Source organism: Peromyscus eremicus, chromosome 3 (assembly GCF_949786415.1).
Source record: "Peromyscus eremicus chromosome 3, PerEre_H2_v1, whole genome shotgun sequence".
NCBI lineage: Eukaryota > Metazoa > Chordata > Mammalia > Rodentia > Cricetidae > Peromyscus > Peromyscus eremicus.
The window spans coordinates 57,468,108-57,492,888 of NC_081418.1; the positions used below are offsets into that span (position 1 = coordinate 57,468,108).

Genomic DNA, 24,781 nt, shown 5'->3' on the forward strand with positions numbered 1-24,781 from the left:
CTCAGGAGTGTCCTTCCACCCCCACAATCTCTTGCTCTAAGGAATCGGGTGTTCCTTGTGGCCATGTGACTTTCTGATCATGGCACACCCAGTGCTAAGTGGGGCAGATTGTGTCTTTCACAAATTTTGCTGCATGTAACCCAATCATCCTCTACTTGTGTTCAGTGAAGGAAATATTAGCAGAGAAAAGAATGAGATCTCACAACTGCCTTCCCTCTTGAAGATGTGTCTAACCTGTGAGTTGCATGCGCCCCAGGATTAGCTACAAATGTGGCCCAACATATCTGTAGACCCCCACAACACGATGTTACCATGTCAAATGGTTGGATACCTCCAGGCTGCTGTGGGCCTGTGGGCAGCAGAGCTAGCCTGCATGTGACTGTCCTCACGACACTTGTTGAGGCTTACTCTCTACCTTGTTTTAATTAGCTATTCACCAGGAAACAGCCTATTGACTGTTGCCTATAGGATTCCATTGAGAGGCATTTTAGCACTTCAGAAATCCACTTAAGAGTGTGAGGATTTCTCCCCGAGTTTTGCCAACTGTGTGCCTGAAGCTTGCTCTTAGCACGCTCCATTTCAAGCATCCTCACTGAGTTAGTTCCTATTATCACCATGTAATTAGAGAACAAAACTATAAAGTGATATTTAACATGCCTTGTTTAGTAAATCCCTGTAATAAATTGCCTCATTGTTCCTCAGCCTGTTAAATCACATCCCCACAAACATAGACAAAAGACACATGCCGCAATTGATTGGTTAGGTGCTGAATCCCACGTGTTACCACTGTTCCAAGCCCTAAAGGGGCTTGTGCATCTCTTGGAACTGGCATTAAAGTTGATTCTTACTGTGTTTGTTTTTATTTGGCAAATGGCACCTAACCTGAGTAGAACATTTTGTGTTTATTGCTTTGGGCTTCTACTGTCTGTGTGTTGGTCATCTTTCTATCTCATAATGAAATAGCTAAGATAATTAACTTATAAAGAGAAAAGGTTTGCTTTGGCTCAGAGTTTAAGCTTCTTGTCCAAGATCCAGTGGATCACTTGCTCTGGGCCTCTGGTGGGTGTGCATGTGACATTGGCTAGGAACATGTACTGGAGCCACCTGCTTACTTGATAGACAGGAAGCAGAACAGAAAGAAAATCCACAAAGTCCCACAGTCTCCTTTAAAAGCAACCTCCAGTGACCTAAAAACCTCCCGCAAGGCCTGCCTCCTAATGATTCTACCAGCCCTCAGTAGTACTACCCTGGGGAGCAAGCCTGTATCCTATGGACCCGTAGCCAAATCACAGCAACCTTCAAAACTCAAAGATCCACCTGCATCTCCACTTCCCCTGGAGACCTCATTTCAAATGCAGGTGTAGAGTCTAGGCGGAAACACCTGTTTGAGGTATGTTGCTTCTGTTTTTGCAGGACACTCCCAGAGCCTTGGAATACTATGACAGAGTGGCATGTCTAACAACATCCTTAAGACTGAGTACATGAAGGGAACGAGACAAAGTCCACCCAAGGGAAAAGAGCAAGAGCTGGCCATTCAGAGCACAAGTCAGCCACCATAAGTCATTATGTTTGTCAGAAACCCAAACTAGGGAAAGGCAAGTTCTCTAGAGGGAGTGGAAGTCTCAGGTGGGCCACATGAAAAGTTACTGACATGGAGAAGATGGAGAGGACCACATGGAAGCCCGATACTCAGGGTTGTTGGTCTAGGTAGTATACTAGGTTTTCTCTGGTTCATGTGAAGTTGAGAACAGGGACATCATTAAGGAGTCTGGTACATAGGAATGAAATCCTAATCATTCTTTTGAAACTTGGGATCTGTCAGTTGACCATTGTATATTCAATCCCTCAGTATTTAGTAGAGCTTGAGCTATGGACTCATGGGGATCATTTGGGAGGGTCTAGATAACAAAGGCAGAATTGAGGTATACACAGAGATCATGCTATCCTCAAACTGGGCTGGGCACCTGGCTCAGAGTTGTTTTCTCTAGGAAGACTCAATGGAAATGAAGTTGATCCATTTCTCCAAATGCATTCTTTAGGCTACTTGAGTCAGGATCACCCTAGAGCCATTGTTCTCCAAACTCTGCTCCAGGACCCTAGGGCCACATATTCTAAGTGACCCATTGGATTCTCTGTTATTTCTGAAAAGTGACTGTTGTTTTTGTAAGTCACACGCCATTTTGATATGGCCTGAGTTGGAGGACACGAGGAGACATAGAGGACTAGCAGAAGCTTAAGTGCTTGACTAAAAGGGAGTCAGGGGCTGCCAGGAAGTCTCTGGGTGGTTCAAGCACGTCCATGATCTAGTCATCCCACAGCTAGCACCTGAGCACCCACTGAGGGCATGGCGGTGAGGAGTGGATAGTCTCCTACTGTCGTAATGGAGATCACCTGGGCAGTGAGTCACGGTGCCATAGGGACATCGGAAAGGACTTAAAGATGGCCCTAGGATTCAAGAGTTGGAAATCCAGGACATACCAGCCACCAACAAAACCTGGAGGAGAATTCTCAGACAGGTCAAGGAACTGGGGAGATGGATCCATGGGCAAAAGCACTTGCTCTACAAGCATGGAGGCTTGAGTTCAAATCTCCAGCCCCCATGTAAAAAGTCCAGAATGGCTACCCTCCCACACCTATAACCCCAGTGCTGTGTGGGGACGAGACAGCACAGGAGGGTAGGAGGTAGTCATGCTGTCTCCTCCTGGACTGTGTCAAATCCAGGGCTTTCCATTTTAACATGTGTGTATAAAAGGGTTGTGGTTTAGCTGATAACGACAGACTAAAAGGGGAGGGGAAGCTATTGGTTTCTTTTCTGTTTGCTGTGATAAAATACTCTGGTAAAAGCAACTTAAAAGAGAAAGGATTTACTCTGGGTCACAGTCCTGTCCGGCTTCCTTACTCCACTTCTGCAGTTTATTTATACAGTAGAGGGAATGGTACCACCCACGGTGTGGGGTCTTCCCATCACAATCAACACAATCAAGATATTCCTCCAAGGGCTCTTCTCCGAGGTGATACTAGATTCTATCAAATTGACAATTAGCACTATCATACCTATTATATAAACACTTGGTTCAACTGAGTAAAATCCATAATTATTATGGTTATTTTTAAACTGAATAACTATAGCATAGCACTAAATACATGTGGAGATTATACATATATATAACTTATAAATCATATTTGCATGACACAAAATGCTGGTTTTCATGTGCCCTACCTTCAGATTTCATTCTTCAGATAATAGGATGTAATTGAGGCTTTGCTCACAGTGAAAGGGAGCATAATTTGGAGCAGGCTGTTCAGAGACAAGAGAGTTATTTGCTTGCCCAGAATGTGGGCTTCTGGATGCTTAGAGAAATGAATCAAGCCTCTGCCTTATAAGAATTCTGATGGTGACCAAGGCCTTTCTGAGTTCCCAGCAAGCCCACCTTTGGTATTCTATTTAAATTTCTACTTAGCTAGAAGCAAAATACAGTGCTATGTTGTCCATACTAAAGTGAAGGATTTCTCCCTACAAATAAAGAAAGCCTCACACATTATTGTCAACCCAACACTGAACTGTGTTCTCTAGCAGAAGAGAGAAGCAACATTATTCATGCCATTTAGAACTAAACCAAGCCATCGATTGGTCTGCCTCTCAGGCTGCTGATTCCATTCCAAAGATGCATTAGGGCTCGTTACCAGAAATGGGGAGGATTTGTTGAGATTGTTTTACTACAAGTCTCCAGGAAAAAAGAACTGAAGCCTAAATCAAATATGAAATAAGATCAGAGAACCTCCTAAGGGCACCTCGTAAAGTTGTACTTGTAACTACTCATGTTTAATGTATCCCTTTAAACACTTTAATGAAATGGTTGAAAGAGCAGACGGAACATCGCGTGTTTCTAAGAGTCAGATAACCCTGGATTGGAATTCCTGCTCTTCCACTTACTGATTTTGTATTCCTGGGTGTTCTCATCCATTAAAGGAGAAGCGACCATCAACTTGTCTGGTGATACCATTGAGAAAATTAAACAATATGAAGTACACAGCAATACGGTAGATCATTCACTAAGCCCCGTAAGACATGGGCTGTGTCTGCCTTGCTCATCCTATACGCAGCACTTGACATGTACCTGGGAAACATTTGCTAGGCAGCTAGATTAGTGAATGCTAGGCAACTTGACATGTTTCTCTTGTGTTCTTTAATGTCTTCATGGCTTTATGCCATCCCCTCCAGTCGATGCAGTTTCCTCAACCACTCGCCTGTGCATCTCTAGGTGTTTGGTGTCACTTCCTAGCTGTCGGTCTATAGTACTTAGAGTGGGAGGAGACAGGTCCCGGCATCCGACACCAAATCTTTAGACAGCATGAAGATGGAGGACGTGTATTTGAGTTCATCCTCTAATCTCAAGAAGAGCCAGAACTTAGGAATGAAACAGATCTTTGTTTCAAATTCTTTATATCAGCTCCAAAGAGGCTGAAGCTTGGAGATTTGAAGCAATAATGAAGTATGAGTGTTTGAACAGAATCCAGATCTTAATTCCTGTCCAGACTGTTTTTTAGCTAGACCAGTATTCCTTTAGTGAGTGTGTGTGTGTGTGTATGTGTGTGTGCGTGTGTGCATGTGTGTGTGTGTGTGTGTGTGTGTGTGTGTGTGAACATATGCAGCAAATATGTTGTACTTTAGCTAATGGTGCTGATCCACCTGTATCCGACTCAGATGGTTTAGACTCATGCTACCAGGCCTCTCACTTCTCAGGTGAGGTTGTAAGACTGGGAGAACTTTATGGACCATTTTGGTTCCTTCTCCTACTAGTGGACCTTAAATCAAGGTATGTGAGATAAACTCATGCTATCACTGTCAAAAGACGATCAGAAATGCTAGTACAACACACACACACACACACACACACACACACACACACACACACACACCAACTTACACGCTGTCTCACACATCGCATCCCACTCCATCTCTTATATTAGACTACATTCCATCTCACCAAACTCCACCTCACACACCACCCCACACACCACCTCACACACCACCTCACATACCACCTCACACACCACCCCACATACCACCTCACACACCACCTCAGATACCACCTCACACACCACCCACATACCACCTCACACACTACCTCAGATACCACCTCACACACCACCCACATACCACCTCACACACCACCCACATACCACTTCACACACTACCTCAGATACCATCTCACACACCACCCACACACCACCTCACACACTACCTCAGATACCACCTCACACACCACCCCACATACCACCTCACACACCACCCACATACCACCTCATATACGACCTCACACACCACCCTACATACTACCTCATATACTATCTCACACACTCATACCCACCATCTCAACCCAACCTCACCACACCACCTCACACACACCACCTCACCTACATTACCTCGTATACCTCATGAAGAGCATCTCTTACTAGGAAGGATTTCAAACTTCATTCCAGAAATTCAAATCAACAGTGTCTCTGAGTTCAGCAGACTGGGAGAAAGTGATTTGTATGGAGACAGATGTAAACATATTAGCCTAAACAAAAAACAATTTACCTGTAACCTAAAGACATACCATGAAGTGAAGTCAAGCCTCAGGCTTTGTGCAAAACAAACAAACAAACAAACAAACAAAACCAAACATGCTTAACAAATTTTCTAGCCTGTGACACAGGGTAAGGAATGTGGGCAGTGAATGGCAGCCAGAACCATGGTTGTTCTTGATGAAGCCACACACTAGGAAACAGGCAGAGACCTGTGAGGCCATTGTATCTAAACTCCTCACTCTGCAACTGGGGAAACTTGCCCCCCAAGAATCTACCTGATTCTACTTTTATGACTAGAGAGTGTTTAAGGCCTGGCTTCTGCTCTAGAACATTCCCTAATATCAGTCTTCTCCACCCATGAAAAGGGATTGCTCAGTCTTCATCTGTAACGTAACCAGTGTTTGCCGGGATGTGGGAACTTTTTATAGTAATGGGTTCCATCGCAGAAGTTCCAATAACTTTCTGAAGTCATTGCATATTCCCACTCTAAAGAATGATGTTGTGGCCAGGGTCAGTGTTCTTATTGAGCAGAAATTCTGGTTTGATCCTGCTGTGCCTAACTGAGGGTCAGATCAGATGATCTAAGTCCATGAGGGGTCCCAATTTCTCCTGGGAAGAACTACAAGTGAAGCCAGAGTGGCCAGATTAAAAAAACAGAGGTGTCTTAGTGGTTAAAAGCACTGGCTGCCCTTCCAGAGGACCCTTGTTCAATTCCCAGTACCCTCATGGCAACTCACAACTGTCTCTAACTCCAGTACCAGGGGACACAACACCCTCATACAGACATACATGCAGGCAAAATACCAAAGCACATAAAATAAAAAATTTTAATTAAAAAAACAAAACAGCATGAGCTCAGTGTGATGACTAGTATTCAAATGACCTCACACACAAGGATTAAGTCCTGGGGGAAATGAGCTTCAAACCCCGACCAGGATTTGCTGCACACTACTCTAGCAAGACTTGGGCTGCAGAGGGTACAGGGGACTTTGGTGAAGCAGGTGAACACCAGGAAAGTCAGGGAGAAAGACTATCCCATGTCCTAAGGAGCCAGCTCATCCTGCTGAGCCTGCAGTTCTGCAGACAACTTCTGTAAGAGCCATGAGCTGTGCCAAGCACGCTGGCTGTGCCAGCGGAGAGTGTCTAGGCTCTGATTCTCAGCATTAGCACAGAGCTCCAGGGCCAGCACATCTTTGCCAGGCTGGCAAGTACTGCCAGTGCCTAGATCTCCACGAAAGAAGAAAGTAGCAAGTGCTGTGTGTCATAAGGGGATATGCCAGGCTCTGCCTGGGTACCCCAGCAATTATTTGGGAGAGCTTTGAGGAGTATGGCGAGGGGAGTGGGGCTTCTGAAAAGACATAGCAAGGTAAAGCTGTTTTGGTGAGACTCTGGTTCTCACTTTAACTTCAGGCCAGTGAGTAAAGATGGTAGATCTGTCTTGTATGAAGCAGATCCACTGGAAACCAGGGAAGGTGAGGCATTAGGAGTCTCCTCTTTGTGTCTACACTTAGCCCAAATTCCCTCTCAGCTGCATTGTGTCTGCAGGATGCAGAAGCATGACTAAGCTGATTTGTATTCTGCCAGCCAAGGGAAAATATAATTAACACGGCAGCAAGGCTCTGCAAAGCCCATGGGAAAGTCCCAGGAGGAAAGGACTCCCGCCGTGCAAGCCCATGGCAAAGGGCTGGAAAGGCTACTCAGCTATAATCCCACAGGGTCTTCTCGCTAATGCACACAATCAACACAGGGAAAATAACATGAACTCTTGCCTATCGGGCATTAAGAAGAATCTGCCATTCTCAGAACTGAGTGTGGGAAACCTAGCAGACCTCAGTGAGAGTTTTCTGGCCTCCTGCTGCCCTAGCCTGCCAATTATGACTCACACCTTCATTCTGGGCGGCAGATCAATTGACACAGGAACTCTGATACACCTTCCAGCAAAGACAAGACACTTCCCAGGCTCCAGGACAGAGCAAGACTAACTGTCGCTATACATACACTGAGCTCCTAATTAGGTGTCAAGAGGCCCAAGAGAGGAATTGGGAGGTGGGGGACTGGCTTTAGTCTGCTCCCCAGCTAATCACTTTTCTAACAAAGCAAACAGAGAAATCTGCCTGTTGACGCATTTAATCAGCCCTTTATTTCCCTCTGGTGCCTTGTATTCCCAGTGAGCAACTATTTGCTAAGCTTTCTAGATTTGTATTGATTTAACTTTTAGCCTTTTTGATACCTTTTCTGAAACTTTCAATTTTTTCCCTATATTTATTTTCATGACTTTAACAACTTCATGTCCAGCTTCTCCTAACTTGAGACTCTGTATCCTTCATGCACCTGATGAAATAAAAGGCTTGAGCAGCTGCTTGCCTGCCTCTCCCACCCCTCTTCTGCCTAGGTACTCATGTCTGCCTTCCCACACTAATGGCTGTGTACGCCGGCATCACTACCACACAGGTTAAATATCTGCCTTTTATTATGAGACTAGATTCTCCATCATTCATTCTTCAGAAACTTAAAGAACATCAATGTTGATTTCAATCCAGAATCCAAAGTGTCTCTGTTTCCATCTTGGGTCGCAGATCTAAGGTTAGAGTTCTATGAATGTAAACATAATTCTATGGAGGATAATAATTTAATGTCAGTCTTTGTGGGAGCACGTTCTCGGGTTCCTCGTGGCTTTACCCAGCATGTCCGCATAGAGGATGATTAGGACCACGGGCCTGAGTGCAGGTGTCTGAGATGGTCTGCACTTGGCTGAGCTGGGGGAGGAGGTCTTTTGCGCCACCCCTTGGCGTCTCTATAAAAACCCTGGGGCAGAGACAGTCGGGGCCCGTTGGAATAGGTTCCAGGCCCTCTCGAGGCTATCCTTTATTTTCTATCTGTTTCTCTCCGCGATATTCTCCGCAATAAATCCTTCTATCTAATATTTCCTGCTGCTTGCACTCAAGAAAACTCTGGGGAACTGTGGGGGTGGTTGGGTAAACGCCCCACAAGTCTTTAATAGATTGGTTATATTAATGAAACAATATGATGCAGTTAAATCAGTTTCATAAGGAGAAACAAAAAGGGTTGGAAACTTCAAATGATAATAAGAGGGCAGAGACTGACTGGCATTCTAATTCATAAGTGGTAAGGATGGCATTTTTTTTAGTAAAAGGTGCAAAATTAATGCAATCTAAGGAGAAACTAGAGTGTTGTAACTTTTTTCTTAATAAAGGATCAGTTGCTTTTAAGAAAAGATTATCCAGTGAGAAGTCACCATGTACTATTGAGTCTAATTCACACTTCATGTTTAGTACTGAAAAAAAAAAAAAAAGATAAAGCTGGGCTGTAGTTCAGTTGATGAGAGGCTTGCCTGGTGAGTATAAAAGCCCAGGTTAGTTAGCCAGCACCATGTAACTGCATGCCTGTAAGCCCAGCACTTGAGAGGTTAGGGCAAGAAGACCAAAAGTTCAAGGTTATCCTCTCGTATACAGCAAGTTGGAGGCCACTCTGGGCTACATAAGACCTTGTCTCAAAAAAAAAAAAAAAAAGGAAAATATAGAAAGGAGGGGAGAAGGAAAGGAATAAGAGTCAGAAATATTAAGCATATTCTAAAGCAAGTATCAAGTCATTTAAATAAGCCCAGTGATGAGAAAATGCAGGCAAGTTGTCTGCTGTCCCCCAGTCTGGTGCCTTATTGTCACAGAAGCTGTATGCAAAACAGTTCCACTCATGTCCCTGAGGAACACTTTAACGTTATTGGTTTGGCTATAAAATTTCGTCATTCTGTTAGGAAATCAATCTTTCCTGTGTTTCCAAATATAAAATGCTCAGGTTTGTCATTCGAATTCTCCCAGTGACAAGAGAGACCTGGGAGGAGGTTTACCTTTGTTCATCCTTTGCTGAAATAGCTGCTGTGTTTGTCAACTGTGACAGTCTGGGTCATGTGTTTGGCTTCTCTGAGCATCAGGCATGCCCCAGGAAGAAAGGGTACCAACCTCTCTCCCAGGGACGGCTGTTGGGGTCAAATGAGGCGGCACCTGTGTGAGCACCTAGCTGAGTATTACACCTTCACTCCTTCAAGACATGCTGACTGGTTGGATGTGGTTCCCTGGCATCACGGACAGGAGAGACACTGCAAACAACACAGAAGGCCCTTTGACGTTTCCCCTCATTCTTCTCTAACACCAGAGCCTGGGAAACTCAGCAAACCTGTCTAGGTTCTTGATGGACACTCCTTCTACTCTAACCCTTGAGCTTCTAAGGGGTTTAACAGGGAAAGCCCTCGCCTCACAAATCCACGTAGCTTCCTCTTACCCCGAGCACCTGCTAGTCTTCAGACAAGACACATCGGGCCACTCCCCTCTGCACATCTAGAGCTTTTCTCTCCTGGGAAACTGTGTGTGGCTCTGGGTTAGGCAGTCCCCAAACCCACATCTCCAGCTCTGGCCCTGGAAAGCTGTAGATATGAACAGAGCCACAGAGTCCCTGAGCCAGCCCTGGACATCTTGGACATGGAGTGAAATCCATGTGAAGAGAGGCATGGCAGGCTGGAGAGATGGCTCAGTGGTTAAGAACACATACGGTTCTAGCAGAGGACCTGAATTCAACACACCCTGGCCACTTCACTGCTGCCTGTAACTCCAGCTCTGGGGAATCCGATAGCCTCTTCTGGAGTCTTTGTGTATGGTGTACATCCCCACACAGAGAGGCACAAGTAACTTAAGATAAAGCTTTGTTCAAAGCTTTATCAGAGAGGTTGGGCATCTGCTGCTTTCAGCCACCACATCTGTTTGGTTTATTCTTCTCACATCAGCAAGTATGTCCCTCTGCTGCTCTGTCCAAGATCTGCCCTTCTTTGTCTGCTTCTCCATCTCTAAAGCTCAGCTGCTGGTCTTATCTCTTGCATGGAAATCCCTCTCACCACTCTGGAAACTGAAAGTACTGAAGTAGCTTAGTACATTGCCAGGCAGCTCTTGGCCCTGCACCATGCAGTCTGTGCTGGACATTGGATCTCGCACACATGTTCTCATGACTGTCCAGGCCTATGGGTTCCCTCCGGTGAACAAGCTGTAGTCACCTTGTCTGTAGAACTTCCTAAAGTAATGGGGAAAGAAGGATATCTGGTTGCAGGGACAAAAGGTTCTTAAACGTGATTAATCTTTAGTGTGGCTTTATCAGAGCTTTTAAATGTGTAGGCTGAAAAATCACCTTTTGTGATACAACTACATGAATTTTGACAAATCTATATATCCAGGCAGCCACTAGTGTAATCAATATGTAGAGCAAAGTAATCACCCCCCAAGTTCCCCTTGTACCTCTCTGTAGCCAACCCCTGTCCCCACTAGTTCCCTTGGTACCCTGACAGACACTGTCCCTGTGGGTGTGACTTTTCCAAGGTATTATACCCTGGCATATCATAGGGTATTGTGGCATATCATTGAGTATTGTCTTTACGATGAGCACGTATTTGAACAGCTATTAGAGTGCGGGCTGAGTGGCTTCTCATTCTGAGGGTTTCTAGCACTTGTAATCTGATTTGAGCTGTGTCATTGTGTGGATCCTAATCCTTCCAGCTGTGCCAGGAGGAGGCCACTCCACAATCCCCATGAAGCCAACACTGTGTCCTGCTCTTCCTTTAAGGAAGACAGCTGAGCAGAGGTCCTGGTGAATGACTCTCCCTAGCTAAAGCTTTCCCACCCTCCGCCTCACCCACTGCCCTTTTCAAACTCTTATCTCTGATGCTTCCCCAATAATGTGGTGGATGCAGGAAAAGTCACCACTGCTGATGGACCAGGAGGGAGGCAGAGTGCTTTCGCTGAGGAAGCCTCCTTCACCTTCCCTAATTCCCTGACCTTCCCTTTCTTTGAGAAGCAACATGCACGTGATAGAAAAAGACCTGATTTCGGCCTAGGAGACAGTTCAGTGGGTAAAGGTACTTGCTGCCAAGCCTGATGACCAAGCCTGATGAGCTCTAGGACCCATGTGGTGGAAAGAAAGAAAAGACTCTAGAGAATTGTCCTTTGACCTGCATGCCATGGCCCTGAACCCCCCCACACACACACACACGTAATAAAAATTAAAACAGGGTCAGGTGTGGTGGCACATGCCTTTAATCCCAGTAGTGTAACAGTCCGGAAGCAGAGGCAGGTAGATCTCTGTGAGTTTGATGCCAGTCTGGTCTACATATAGAGTTCCAGGACAGCCAGAGCTGCATAGTGAGACACTGTCTCGAGATAAAACAAATAAAATTTTAAAATATTACCTGATTTATAGGATACCAAAATATTCTGACGCTTCCAGAAACTATGGAATGATCAAACCCTTCCTAAATGGGGGGGGGGGGGGAAGCAGCCTTTCCATGGTCGTGGAGTGGGTCATAACCCCTGCTCTAAGAATGAGGGGACCCAGAGCTCACTCTAAGCTCAAGAGCAGCAAATGTTGTATTTTCTTCCTTATTTCAGTGTACAGAGTGTCCCGCTCAGAAACAATCCCATGGTGCAGCCTCCGTGTGTTATTCCCTACCTGTGGAGTCAACAGAGCCTCCCTTTCCCTGACAACCCCACTATTAATGCCACCCACAGCAAGACCAGTCCTTTATCGTCACAGAAGTGAACACTGAACTGAGAACCAAGCTTCTCCCCCAAAGCCCAGGTCCTCAATGATCTCCTGGAAGCCCTGCAGTGTCAGAGCACGCAGGGGAGCAGGTGGTCAGACACCCCAAGAGCCGTGCCCACTGCTGAGATGTGTGTGTCGCCAGTGTGTGAAAGCAGTGGGTAATGTACTCAAAATAAAATAATTTTTGCACAACTCCAGTCCACGTCTTAGGTTTCTCCTTGAGTGCAGTGTGGTAGCTGCAGTGCTTCTGTCAGACCTGCTACCAATGATCCAGAAATCCACTCCATGTTTTCTACCCTCCCTTCACCTGCCTTTCAGTAGCTCAGAGTTTGATCTCACCAGTGGTGGGAGCAGCAAGCAGGAAATTCCAGCATCTGGCGACAAAGGACTGTATTAGGGGCGGCTGAAGCGTGACCGGCCAGTGGGAAATCCACCTGCATCACAAGGCAAGGGCACACCTGAGCAAGCTGAAAGGAAGAGGCAAGTATGGTCAACTGGTGGGCTCCTACTTGGAGACTTTGAGTCACTATCTCCATGTAATAAATAGTGCTCTCCTAAAGTCCAAGCTGAGAGGACATCAGTGTGACAGGGATAGTGTGGCTGGGTTTCAACCTCTCTGCAAAGCAATGCTTTTGGTTAAGAGATGTCTCGCTGTAGCTCGGGTGGTCTCAACAAGGGCTGTGTTCTTTGGGGAGCAGAAACGCTACAAGACAGTGTCACTTAGAGTGTCTGGGTTTGCATTAGCAGCATTAGCAGCACCCATAGTTCTACCCCAAAGGGAAACGTGGTGGAGTACTGCTTCCTTCATTGCCCAGGGTGTGTGTGTGTGTGTGTGTGTGTGTGTGTGTGTGTGTGTGTGTGTGTACACACGCAAGAGAGTGAGCAGGTGGAAGCTGAGAGCTACACAGTGTGAATTGCTCGATGCCTTGGGATTTTGTTCATATTTGTTTAAAGCAAAGGGCTTTCTTTTTCATTTAGAACAAAGTAGTTTGATGTTGTAATAAGGATGCTAATAATGATAATATCAACTTCTCTCTATAAGCTTAGAAACACACCTATACACAGCAAACTCTAAAGTACCACCAGAAGGGAGCATGCTTTCACATTCCTGCAAAATACAATATCCCCTAAATAAAACTATAGAATTAATATCTTGAAGAAATATAAAGCATGTAGCATCCTACAATTGTTATCTTAGTTTAATTGGTTCTGTTTATTTTGCCTGTTTCTAAGGGCGTAAGCATGGCATCAGATGGTCTGCTTGGTTTTTTTCCCTCCTTTCAAAACTTAGCCTAGTGTTTGGTTATTCCTGAAGATGCTTGATTCTTCACCCTCACATTTGCAGAGAACTCTCGAGATTGGTTTCTCTCCTAGTGGTGGCAGAATCCCGATCGACAGTTGGTAGAACATTGAATTGATTCCCTGAATTGATTTCGGCATTTTCTTTGCATAATACCTCATCCTCATCATTAGCACTTTAGAAGTTTACAGCCTTCTGTATCGGTGTGGCTTATCCCCCTGTGCTCTATGATTTACATTATTGAAATCTGAAAGGAAGCTCTTCTTTTGAGTAAGAATTAGGAAACCTAGAACTCCTTCAGTTATCTACATGGAGGAATTCTCCACCTGACAGGTGGTACGACAGGCTGAGCTTGCCTTGTGGGAACAAGAGGACCGGAAGTGTGATGAGCGCTTCTGCACACAAGCTTTGCTCTTTGCAGAACCAGAGAGAAATAAAATCCATCAAAAGGGGGAAGCCAGTGCTCCTCTGGAGCCGCCAAGTTCATGTCAAAAATGGGTGCTCTACATACACGGCCATTTCTTCTGAATTAGCCAGACTAGGCTGAGTTTTGACCCACAGCTTCTGCTGACACATGACCTCGCTCCTACCCAGAAGAAATCATCAAGTGGATGATCAGGGCGGGGAGGAACACAGACAGAACTTGGGGAAAGCTGCCTATTCCTCTGCTCTTTCTGATGCTGTCCTGGTAGTTTCCCCAACCAGATAACCCTACTCAATGAAATAAATGTTCAAGTGGCAAGTTCATCACCTTTACCCTCTCAGGTGGGGGTGCTTTCTTTAAAAGTCAACATCCAAAGTGTGTGGCCAAGCCTCAGCCCCTAACAGTCTATTTAAAAGCCTTCCATGTATAGCTGCTGGCTATTATTTAAATCCCACAGCTACTGAAAATCAGTAAGAGAACTAATAATAGCAACCATTTCTCAAAATTGATTTGTTTCCCATTGACTTTCCTAAAGGCTCTGGTACTATTGTCCCCATGAAGTCTCACTACATTTTAAGATCTAATGTTGCCCACATCCTATAAATCAGGAAACTAAGTCACAACACCTTCTAGGTGGAGAGGGGTGGATCTGATTCCTAGGACACAGTCTCTTTATAATGTCCTGGCCTTTACATTCCCAAGACTTCCAGATTCAAGATAATTTGACATAAAACGTGTGGCCTTGATGTTGTCTCACTGGTGAAAGGATGTGCCACAGCCTAGGTGTGCGCTGTAAGATGCATGGGATAGGAGAAAGCTCTCTGTACTGCCAGTGACTACCCTTGTCTCCAGCTGTACTCTGTGTGCAGCTCAGTCTCAGGTGAGACAGTGAGGAGCCCAACTGTACCAAGTAGAGGACAAAAGGGGAGTGGGTACCCTGTTGCTGTAGAAAGGCAATCTCTTCTGTTCTGGGAGCTTTGAAGTGATGCCCCATGGAACTCAGGATTGTCAGAATAATTGAGCCAATGCATGTGAAAGAGAACAGTGCTTTGCGTTTTAGTTTCTTCTCCTTGGCTGGGGAATGAAGCAATGGAAAAAACACTTGTTTCATAATCATGAGGACCTCGGTAAGGATCTCCAGAACCCACATAAAGCCTCACATGGTAGCACATGTCTATAATCTAAGAGTCAGAGACAGAAGCATCTGCAGAAGCTTGCAGACCAGGTAATCTAGCGTCCATAGAAGCAAACCAGAGACCCTGTCTCAAGGAAGGTGGAAGTCAGGGACCAGTACCTGAGATGGTCCTCTGACCTCCTCCACAAGTAGGAAAGCATGTGCACATACTGTACATATGCTTACATACACAAAGACAGAACGAATTTTCTTCCTGTTGGGATCCACCAAACCCCAGGCTATGAACATAGAAAGACACTGACCTCCATGGAGAGGCTTTTCCAATGGCCTCTTACACTGCCCTGGTGCAGGTTCACCATGTCTTCACCTCTAACCTCCCACAAGATTTCCAACAGAACAATGCAAGTATGAAATGTTTATCCTTTATTAAAACCCTTGGGCTCTTTTGAAAGTTCTGAAAACTGGCCTCCTATTTCTTTCTGGATACTCCAAAGGATTAATTTGAGAGTGACCAGCTAGCCAGAGGCCAATGTATCTCAGATTTCTTTTAATTCCTTAATATTTAGCTAGTCACAGAGGGCTACCTGAGGGGCTGAGATGAAATGAATTCTTGAGACTTGAGCCCACTCACTCAAGACCAGCCTAGACGTCACAAAGAAAGCTGTCTTCAAAAAAAAAAAAAAATCTATACCAGTCAGTATTTTTCCCAACTAATTCTAATGTACACTAAATATTCTTTCTTCTAAATTCTTGCTAAGGAGCCACTATGTAAGCTTGGAGGACTTGCTATGCAGTCCTCATAGCCATCCATTTTTACACTCTAAATCTTTATAACCACGTACAAGTAATTCAATGATAGCATTCCTTATTACAAATAATCAGAGTCAAAATACACTTTTAAAGTGTGTGTATGTGTGTGCATGCATGCAGGTACCCAGGGAGGCCATAAGAGGGCTTTAAATCACTTGGAGCTGGAATTACAAGGGCTGGTGAGCTTCCCAGTGTAGGTGCTGGGATTAGAACTTGGGTCCTCAGATAAAGCAGTAAGTGCTCTACACCATTGAGCCCTCATCTCCAGGCCATTAAAATGCATTTTAATTCTCTACTTCCATTTCCATCTCTCACCCGTTTGGAAGGGCAGTCATTGAACAAGAACTGAAGGAAAGCTCCTTCCAAGCCATGAGAGACACAAACACTGCGGAGAGTATTGTATAATACTCTCTATAAGGCGAGATTTCAGATACTTCAGACATTTTTAGAAACAAAAACTATTTCCATTAAAGTGATCATCTGTGCCTCTCCAGGGAAATCTGTTCAGAGGACACTGGCCTAAGTTTCTTTACAGGGGAAAAAAAAAAAAAAAAAAACAGAAAAAAACCAGCCTTGAAACGAGGCAAGTGCAAAGGAGAAGGTGGAGGCAAGAGAGGAGCCAGGCTCTGCCTTGTGTCCTGTGAAATTTCCACAAAATGTAAGTCTCTGCTGAGACACAGAGCTGACCGAGTCATCCTTACTCAGGAACCTGCAGGGACTGATTCTGGCTGGGCTGTCCAGTGACATCCCTGAAGGTCTGGCTCTGTAGCATGACCATCAGCCATTGGGTATCAGTTTCCCAAGCGTCTTCTCACCCAGATCTCTACCTAATGCTTTACCTGATAGCTACATGGAGTTCCCCATGTCCTACCACACACTATGACCTGTTTGTCCACCTCTGCCCAGGGGTTTCACTGTGCCTGGACCAGCGGCTTCCAACTCTGCATGACCTGTGCACACCCTGCTGGTGTCATGACATGACACTTGTGTGGCTCTGGCTCAGTTCCATTTCTGTCCATTTCACACATGTTCCAATGCCAAGTTCCTTATCCTCTGTGCAGGGATTGGACCATACTTATTTCTATCATTTCCTTGTCCCACCCTTTCTTCTATTTCTTCCATTCCAAGTATTTCCTACTACATGGTAGTTGATCTGTAAGTCACTAACTCCTTAACACAATTACAAGACTCTCTTCCCCTGGATTTAGCTAAATCCCACCTCAGAATGCTAAAGGCACTTGTGGATGAAATGAGTAGGTAATTTCACAAATCTGCAGAGTTCTAAAAATAGAGATGATGGAATACCATCTCTCAAAAGTATCTTCTTATGGGGCTGGAGAGATGGCTCAACAGTTAAGAGCACTTGATCTGGCAGAGGACCCAAGTTCAGTTCCCAGCACCCATGCGATGGTTTACAAACCATCTATAACTCCAGTTCCAGAGAATGCAATGCCCTCTTCCAGCCTCCATGGGCACCAGACATGCATGTGGTACACAGAATTGCATGCAGGCGAAACACATGTACATATAAAATAACATTTTTTATTTTAAAACAATATTTTTAAATAGTACCCAGAAAGTATAAACTGGTAAGATTCTGGATTATATTACTAAGTAGGGAATGAGGGCTTTGGGAAGAATCATGTGATTTGTACATCCCAAGACAGAATTCCTCAGACTCAACTCATCCCAAGTGAACTATATTTCTTAAGCGTAGACTCCAAGATTAGGGAGAAGAGACACCTTGCGCCTACATTTGTGACTCTACACTACATCTAATCAGTCTGGAGTTGTAGCTTAGGTTCCAGAAGCAGCTCGAAATGGGCTGCAGACAATTTATGGTCAATTGATTAGAATCTAATTACATCCTGAGCGATGCCTAGAGGGACGGTGGAGTCACAGGACAAACATCACACACCCTGGCCGAATGGGCTGGACATCCTGCTTCTTGATTTCAGCAATGAATCAGAAATACCTCGCCTCAATGTGTGTTCTCCACTCATTCAACAATTTTTTTTAATGTGCTGTGTGTGCTAATCATTGTATTGGCTCTTAACTAATGTGAGGCAAATTCTGAGTTAGTTGATAGTAAGAACAAAAGTCAAAATTTGCTTGAAACTCTCTTTGGCAGAGCAGGAAGTCAATTGATTATTTCTGAGTCTCACACAGTCTCTAGGAGTCCATTGCCTCTCCCCTCCCTTATCCCTCTGGTCTGCTCCAAGAACCCTCCCCTGGCCAGCTGTCTGTTCCACAGCCTGCCAGGTGCTTTCTCTTCCCTCATGTTGCTTTAGTTTTCTTTATTGTGCTTTTCCATCTGCAGAGATCTTATTCATGGAGATTTCACAGTGTGACCTATTGCCTGTCTCATCCCTGGAATGTAGTGTGAATAACCCAGTAAGGCAAGGCATTTCACAGTGCTGGGCCCTTTATCCCTTGCTGTCCAATATGTTTATGAGTGACAATTGATGACCTTCCTGCTAATCCAATTTCCAGATGATGGAGAATCAGGAAGAACAAGGGACACAGTAAATAAGGGGATCCAGCTGTGCCATTATAGCATGTGTGAAAGTACTCTGATAGTTTGGAAATTGGAAGTAAATGTGAGCTGTCATCACTATTTTAAGTGGCTGTACATCTGAACCAAATCAACTGAATATATAAGCTTGTACATTTTGGCTCAAAATCCATTATACAAGTGGAAGAAGAAGGCCTGAGCACTGTTCACACAGGGTCAGAGTCAGAAGTCAGCAACCCTGGGGCCGTCAGGCTGAACAAAAAGTCCTGAGCTGTCAATGGGCATCCTTGGGACATTATCAGTTAGAGGTACCACACTGTGAGGAGAGTTGGACACTGCCAACCCAGAAGGAAGACAAAGACAGGGGAGGGCAATCCTAGAGAATGGCCACAGACACTGGGGAGCAGCCTGAAGGCAAAGGGCCTCGGGAAACGGGTGTAAGGAGGGTTACTTTGGACCCTCTGTAAGTGTGTCTGTGGCGGGGAGCTTGTGTGCGTGTTGGGACTGAAGAGGTGGGGTCAATTAGCACCGGTGGATCTTGAAGCAGATTTTAATAAGGATGCTGTGGATAAGGAGATGATTGGAGCCTAGAGTTAGGACTCAGTAATCCAGAGCATTTGGGCAAGCCTCAAGCTCACAGTTAGTTACTAAAAAGATTTAAAGACAGGTTGGATGGCCATGGGGCCTGAGAAGTAAGCTATAAGGGGGATCTTGGCTGTGGGAAGACTGAAGCAACCCATCTCTGCATCCAGCTCTAACAATACCGGTCTGCTTTTAAGATCAATGTGTTCATTCCATCCCGATTGATCTTCTCTCTCCTCTGACAGCTGATTGAAATAGGCCTTAGCCTACTTAGCATCCCCTGTATGAAGGCTGCTGGGCCTTTGGGTCTCTGGCTACTGTTCAGAGTGATTCCCCTCCCCCAGCCCCTCTGAAATATTTCACCTTTCTCTGTCAGCCTGCCTCTGACTAACCAGAATGTGACAACTTTGGCCTCTAAAAGCTCTGGAGTCTGTTACTGCTCTGCCTTGTGACTATAGCTGGGCATTCCTTGGCCTTTATACACCAAGGCTCACAAACCCAATAGGACTTGAATAGGCCCTGAATTCTGAGTGTCCAATGACCACATCCAACTTCAAAATCTTAAAGAGCAACTCAACACGGCAGCTTTGGTGTTTGAGATGCCTTCATTCTCATTTCTACAAGTCAGAATTTTAACTTTTTCAGAATACATGGAAGCTATTTTTCCTTTTTCTATGTAAAATGATTAAAAATACAAAAAGTTTGAGGTTACTTATAGCCCATAAGATTTGCAATTGAGATACATGTTTATAATGAAAGCCTGGCTACCAGGGAATGATTCTCCACTTTCTTTTTTCTTATTCCTACTATATTTTTATTATTTCAAACAATTTCTAAATTTAAATATATTTTGATCATATTCTTCCCCTCCCCCAAACTCTTCCTTTCCTCTCCCCACTCCTACCTACTCAACTTTAAGTTCTTTCTCAAAAATTAACCCCAAAACCCAACACAACAACAAACCCCCAAAACCAAGCAAACAAAATAAAACAACACCAAAACAGGAAGAAAAAAAAAAAGGCACCAAACTGTAACCAAAGGAAAGTACACACAAAACTGTGGAGTCCAGTATGTGTTGGCCAACTGTTCCTGAACATGAGGCCTATCCTGGAGTCACTGCATTGGAGAAAACTGATTTTCCCTCTCCTGGAAGGCGTAAGTGACAGTTCAGTTAAATCCAATCACCCTACAGGTTCCAGGTTTCACAGAAGCAGGGTGAGTCCAAAGTGCTCCACCTAGTTTCTCTCCCAAATACAACAAAGAGAAAAATTAGTCACCAGAGACACAGTGGTAGAAAACTGTCACCATGGGGCACTCAAGAGAAAGATGAGAATGTGGCCCCAGGCAGCCTCGCCCAGGCCACCTACAAGGTGACGTATTTGTGACTGTTTTAGCCACTGTGACCAAATGCCTGACCAAGAGCAGCTGAAGAGGAAAGGGTTCATTTTGACCCCTGGTTTAAAAGGTAAAGCCATCTTGGCAGAGTGCATGGCAGCAGGCACATGCAACTGTGACTTCCCTCCTCAGAGACCACAAAGTCCAAAAAAGGGGATACTGGTACCCCTCTTCTATTTTGACTCAGTTTGCAACACAGCCTATGAGATGATGCCACCCACATTCAGGATAGGTCTCCCCTCCTCATTTAAAGCTTTCTGGAAATTCCCCAGACCTACCCAGGGGTGTGTCTCCTAGATGATTCCAAACCCAGTCAGGTTAACAATGGTTACCTATCACAAGTAGGTAGCTGTACAAATAAAATCCCCCAGGGCAAGGAGTTTTCCTACATGTGCTTCCCTTTCTGCTACCTAAACAGATGGTCTACATGAAATGAGTGAAATTGTTGTACCTCGTTTCTCAAGTGACCAGTTATTTGAGGTTTTGGGTTATCAATGAAATAAACCAGGAGGACTTCCCAAATCAAAATTGTGTTACATGGGTTATTGCAATGAATATAGAATTACATAACCATGTAGCATCATAAAACAGTGCTCCTTGGACATGGCAACTCAAAGGAGAAATAAGAGAAACTCAGACACAGTCCCTGTGGAGCTGGAGGGAGAAAGTGGGAAGTAGACCCTGAAGCAAGTGAGGCTGTTTGTTAATGGTGAGTGACAGTGGCCAAGATCTCCAGCAGGATCGCTATGGAGAAAGCCAGGCATATGGAGGTTGTATTAAGCCTTGTTTTGTGGCTCTGAGCTCCTTGCTGCAAATACCCTGCAATTTTGATCATTTCAAGCTTCACCTTTTCTTTTTCCTGTTACCTAGAATGTCTGTGATGTAATGATTTCAGAGAAAAGAAAAACAAAACAACCCACAGTTTCCTTGTAGAACTGAGGGATTATATATGGATTTATTTTTCAGCTAATATCCACTCCCACTTCCCTGGCAAGAATTTGACTCGTAAGGGGCATATCTTCCCCTGGCAAAGAGGTCGGACTGAAAAAAGCTCTAAGCTCTTTTTTATAATGGGGGAAAAAAATCAATCTCTTGGAGTTGACTCTCTGGTGGGAGGAAAAAAGAATAACCGATAATGAATAAATACATAAATGATTTAAACTACTGATAAATGCTATGAAGATAATTAAACCAGTAGGATGTTAGAGATCCTGAGGTCCCTAGAGAGGACTTGAAGCAGCCAGATGTAAGGACCAGGCAGTCCTGTTAATAGGGACAGCAGGAGCAAAGACCCTGAGGCCCGATAACTTGAACAGAAGAAATCAAGTGCAGCTGTATGTAGTAAGGGAGGTGGAAAAAGGAAGAGGCAGAAGCCAGGGAAGAGGCAGCAGGAAGTTAGATACTTAACTTGCTTAGATACTTCACGGGACTTGCTAGCACAAGTAGTCTAAAATTTAGGATGAGTCCAGTGGGAAGTTAGTGGAGGGTTTTAAAATATCATTTGGACTCTGTGTAACCAAATAGTAGGGAGACTATGAGCAGAGGCGGGAAGCCAGAGAAGAGGGTGTTAAGAGATTCCCGTGGGGAGAGAGAGTGGCTTGAGGCTAAAGGACAAGGACATAGATTGAAGATTCATTGTGACTATACTAGAGACGGCAATTACAAGAGGCACAGATTCTCCATCTCTATGTTGAATACTTGGAAGGTGGAGGTAGAAGGATCAGGAGTTCAAGGTCATCCTCAGCTACACAGCAAGTTGAAGGCCAAACAGGCTACATAAGACCTGGTCTCAAACTCTTTCCCTCAAAAAAGTAAAACAAGAGATTAAGGAATTTGGGTCTGTAGCTGCAAAGCTGTCCTCTGCAGGGCTGGGACTTCAGCCCCATAATGTAATTCCAGGCTGGCACTTCTCATTCTTACATAATTCTCATTCTTACATAACAGTGGGAGATTTGCATAAAAAGAGATTAATGACTTTTAGGTCTTCTGGTATGTATCTTCCTAATTCTTTGTTGTTGTTGTTGTTGTTGTTTGTTGTTGTTGACGTTGTTTTTTGTTTTTTGAGACAGGGTTTCTCTGTGTAGCTTTGAGCCTTTCCTGCAACTCACTCTGTAGCCCAGGCTGGCCTTGAACTCACAGAGATTCGCCTGCCTCTGCCTCCCAAATGCTGGGATTAAAGGCCTGCACCACCATCACCGCCCAGCTATCTTCTTAATTCTTGAGATTGTGTTCGTAGTTACTGTGTGATGTCCGTTCAGCTGATCAGTCAGTTTGTGGTTCCCTGAAAACATCCTTGTATTTGATCAGGTCAATACGCCGTCTCTGACACTAGGAGCTTGAAACCACAAAGTGCACTTCAGCGTGTTCCTTTCAAAGGTTACCTTCTCTTCCGAACCAATATTTCCTACTCACAGCATGAATTATTAGAAGGGTAACAGGCAGCAGAAGAAGTCTGTCTCTAGCAAGGGTTGTCTTTGCAATAATATGCTCCTGGGGCTAATTTAATTGACGTTTATTCACAAGCTGTTCTCCGTGAATGCTGAGAACTCAGATCTGCTTTCCAGCTGACTCAAGTGACTCAGAAAAGTCTTCTCACCTCTGTCATAGCTGCTTTTATTGTCATTGTGAACAATGCTTGACAGAAACCTTATTTGACTCGTGGTTTCAGAGATTTTGGTCCTGTCATGGTGTCCTAACAGGGACAGACAGGTGGGTGGTGGAGCAGCTTACTTCATGGCAGACAGGAAGCTCCGAGAAGGGGATATAGAAATTAGCCAGGGCAGGATATAGCCCCCAAGACATGACCCCAATGTCCTACTTCTTCCATCTACTTCCCACCTCCTGCCTTCAACTATCATCCAGTAATGTTATTTGTGTCTTCATTAAGGCATTAATCCATTGATTAGGTCAAAGTCCTCATGATCTAATCATCTCTAGGAAAACATCAAACATCCCCCAGAGGTGTGCTTCAGGAATCCACTAGGTGTTTTTCTTAATCCAAGTAAGCTGATAATCAACATTGACCATCACACCTCTGAACTCAGACGGGCCCAGCCTTGTTGTTTGTTATGTTGTTGTTTCGCCCTTTTTAATGGTGTTTCACGGTGTAGCCCTGGCTGGCCAGGAACTTACTATGTGGATCTTAATGACACTCATCAACATGGGTGGATTGCTCTCTGTGGCTTCAGTTGGCCAGTGAAGGCCTCTTTGAGGACCTGACACATAAACAGGAGGCCAGAAGATGTCAAACACACAGGCACATGGTTTCTAGGGAAACACATCTCAGGTGTAGGGAACAAGAAGGACCACCCCTAAGGAGAGAAGATGCTGGTGTGCTTATTAGAACCCATTAGTGGATAAGAGAGAGAAGTCCAAACCTACAGAGGCTAATCCAAGATAGAACATATTTCCTTCTCATGTAGTAGTCTGGATGGAAAGTTCCAGATTGAATAAGAGAGCAGTAGGATTGCTATTACGTGATCTTTATCTACCTCATAGCCCAAGAAGGTGTCTCTACTCCTGCCATCACATGCCTTTTCCAGCCATTCAGAGAGAAAGGGGTGAAAAGAGCACATTCTTCTTTCTCTTCACTAATCCATGCATACTGTCTTCACCCCCAGCCCGACAGACAGAACTTAGTTCCTGACAACACTGAGTTGTACAAGAGACGGAGAGGAGATCGTGGGTCCAGTTAAAAATTGCCAGGAGGAGGGGGTGGAGCAATGGTGCAATGATTAAAAGCACTTGCTCTTACAGAGGACCCAGGTTCGGTCCCCAGCACTCAAATGAGAACTTAGAATCATCCGTAACTCCAGTTCTAGGGGATGCAATGCCTTCTTTTGACCTCCATAGCACCAGGCATAGATGTTGTGCACATACATACATGCAGGTAAAACATCCATACACACTGAATAAATAAACCTTAAAAACTATTTCAAATAACTTTCAGTGAGAAGGATGGATATTAGGGGATAGATAGCATGCCTGCCCTTGTTAGTATGTATAAGGGGCAGCAAGCAGGTTAGCCCCAGGAGAAGGAAAAAGGATAATTGGAGATCAAGTCAGGTAAGCATGTGGGAAGCAGCTGATTGGGGGCCATACAAAGCGTGGAAAGGAATTTGAAAATGTTTGAGGTTTACTCTAAGAGGGATCAGGTGCCAGTGAGGGCTCTGGGCAGCATGTCTGGTGGGTTTTTTTAAAGAACACCCTGTTGCTGTGAGAATGGGTGAGAGGGAACAAACTAGGGAGAGATGGTTTGGGGGACTGTTGTTCTTGCCAACCTAGATAGGCAAGGAACACTTAGAGGCAGCTCCACCGTATGGTCACTACAGCTTTGTTCAGTGATTTCAAGAGACAGACAGTGGAGCGTCAATGTTGGTGTCTCTCCAAAACACAGGCATGCTCTGCATGGATAACGAACGTATGGATGAAAGATCACATCCATAGCAA

General features: G+C 44.7%; 1 protein-coding gene across 1 annotated transcript in view; it reads left to right on the top strand.

The window, feature by feature from the left end:
• Nucleotides 1-24,781, top strand: part of Cntnap2 (contactin associated protein 2) — a 1,432,736-nt gene that overhangs the window by 1,404,554 nt on the left and 3,401 nt on the right. The gene's annotated exons all lie outside the window — the stretch shown is intronic.